The 2,631-nt window shown below is 40.7% G+C and overlaps 1 non-coding gene across 1 annotated transcript; it reads right to left on the reverse strand.

Annotated features, from left to right (window-relative positions):
• Window positions 1–1,152: 1,152 nt before the first annotated feature.
• Window positions 1,153–1,271, reverse strand: LOC145395580 (5S ribosomal RNA). Its single transcript, XR_013896640.1, has one exon. It is a non-coding gene; the product is annotated as a 5S ribosomal RNA (ribosomal RNA).
• Window positions 1,272–2,631: the final 1,360 nt, after the last annotated feature.

Here is a 2,631-nt window from a genome sequence, read left to right on the forward strand (position 1 = left end):
GATATTCTCATAACTGTTTTGTATTATTTTTTTATTAGACATTAAGTAACCAAAACTGGATATTTGCAAAATGTTATGTTTTATCCAGCATCTGTTTCTGTTAAAGATGTAGGTCCGATTCCACAGTTGCTTGTACTGGTTTGCAAGCACCCAAATGAAAGAAACTGAACTGTGTAAATGACTTATGACTGAATTATATGATGATTTTGGTGACTAAACTATGTAGCAATCTTAATTATCTAACCCATTTGACAGGGGTAGTGAAAGTGGATACTGAACTTTTTGGGAAAAATGTAGTTATAAGTGTGGTTGGGGAGGAAGCAAACAAACGAAAACTACTGTGGAATTGCCCCGTAGAGTTGTTAATATCAGATGTACTAGTAGCTGTTGATAACCACTACTTTGCTTCATAGTCTAATTATGGAAGAAAGTCTGTCTATCTATCTGTCTATCTATTGCCAGACGCCTCAATCCCATTCAGGGTGGCCACAAACAAATCGTCTCCACGTCGCCCTGTCCCCTGCTATTTCACTGCCCCACTCCCAACTCACACCCCCCTCTCTCATATACCTCACCACCCCATCCCTGCATCTCATCCTCAACCTCCCCCTTCCTCTCCCCCCCTCCACCTCACCCACATACACTCTCTTCATCAGTCTTTCACCCTCCATCCTCTCCACATGGAAGAAAGTCATATCTCAAAATTGGGAAAAAGTGACGTACTTTAAAACCAGACAATTCATGCCCATTATTTGCACATAAATAGTACAGTATAGCTACATAGAGTCATGGAACCGGTGCAGGTCACTGTGACTTCTATCTGTCTATTGCCAGACGCCTCAATCTCGTTCGGGGTGGCCACAAACAAATCGCCTCCACATTGCCCTGTCCCCCGCCATTTCACTGCCCTGCTCCCAAATCACACCCCCCTCTCTCATATACCTCTCCACCCCATCCCTCTGTGACTTACAAACTTTATTGAAAATGCCAAAAATCATATACCAGTGTTAATCTGTCTCCATAGAAAAAATTTCATTCATTGCCAGACGCCATGTATCCCAAACGGGGTGGCCAAGGGCTTAGAGTTAATTGTTTTACAGGGAGGGGCACTAATCCTCCACCAACCACACTTGACACGTAGGGAGAACGTTATGCCAACAGCATCTGGTGTTCCCAGGCGGTCACCCATCCAAGTACTAACCAGACCCAACGTTGCTTAACTTCGCTGATCAGATGGGAAGCGGTGTACTCAGCGTGGTATGGCCGTTAAAAATTAAGATGAAAAAAAGTAGTATTCCTTGCCAAAAACTGTTATATATACAGTAAAACCTCACTATAACGGACCAATTGGGGGCGAAGCCATTCCGAAAAAAGCGAAATTCCAATAAACGCAACATCCAGACTTGCCTCTGCTAACCCAGACTATTTCCGATATATCACACATTAGTCAAGATGGTAGCAATGGTTTTTCACTACCATTGCAGTGCTGTACTGTAAAATACATTCAATGCACTACTCAAATGGTATAATATATATAATGTACAGTACTGTATTATACAATCACTATAATAATCAAATGGTGTAATATATATAATAATAATGTACAGTACTGTATTATACATTCACAGTAATAATCCAATGGTATAATATACACAATAATACTGTACTGTACACTGATAAACATGTCTTCTATTTACCTCACTGTTGCAAACATAGCTGAAGTGGTCAGGCAGTCTGAATTCTTCTGGCATTATTCTACTTTTTCTCGTGTACAGTAAAACCTTGATATAACAGACTTCAGTGGACCAGATATTGCTTTTATCGGAATCAAGGAGCTACCTGGCTAAATTCCTACATACAGTATATATCGGAAAAAAGTCAGATAAAGCCAGAAGCAGTGCTGACTGCATGACAACTTCAACTATGTTCAGCGCAATAAAGTAAATAAAAGACATGTTTATCAGTGTACAGTACAGTATTATTATATATATACCCCCTGGGGGTAGGGGGGTTTCAAGAATACTCCCCCAGTATCCCTGCTTGTCGTATGAGGCGACTAAAAGGATTGGTGGTGGGTTAGTGCCCCACCCCGTAAAAAGAACTAACTAAACAAGTGAACCAAGCGCCTCAGACCAGGACGGACCATACATTGACAACCAAGGAATGGACAAAGGACATTCTAAGGGGAGGGGAGTCAAACGGTGGGTGACAGAGTGACTTGGAGGCATTTTGTCTGCGGCCACCCTTTGCGGGATTAGGGCGTCAGGCTATAGATAGATTATGTACCATAGTTAATATATAATACAATACAGTATTATTACTGTATATATATTATACCATTCCATTATTGTAGTGAATGTATAAAACAGTACAGTACTGTACTGCAATGGCTACAAAAACAGTTTATAAACCATTGGTGCAGTCTGGACTGATGTCTGATATATTGGAAAAAGTCCGGATATTGCTTTGATCAGATTTTTGCTTTTTTCGGAATGGCTTGGGCACCAATTTGTCCGTTATAGTTAAGGCTTACTGTGTAGCTCCTTGATTTCCATAAAAGCGAATTCCAGTCTACTGAAGTCCGTTATGTCAAGGTTTTACTGTGTGTGTGTGTGTGTGTAATATACATGT

This window comes from Coenobita brevimanus, chromosome 31 (genome assembly GCF_032717465.1).
Source record: "Coenobita brevimanus isolate Jiangsu-jjx chromosome 31, ASM3271746v2, whole genome shotgun sequence".
Taxonomy (NCBI): domain Eukaryota; kingdom Metazoa; phylum Arthropoda; class Malacostraca; order Decapoda; family Coenobitidae; genus Coenobita; species Coenobita brevimanus.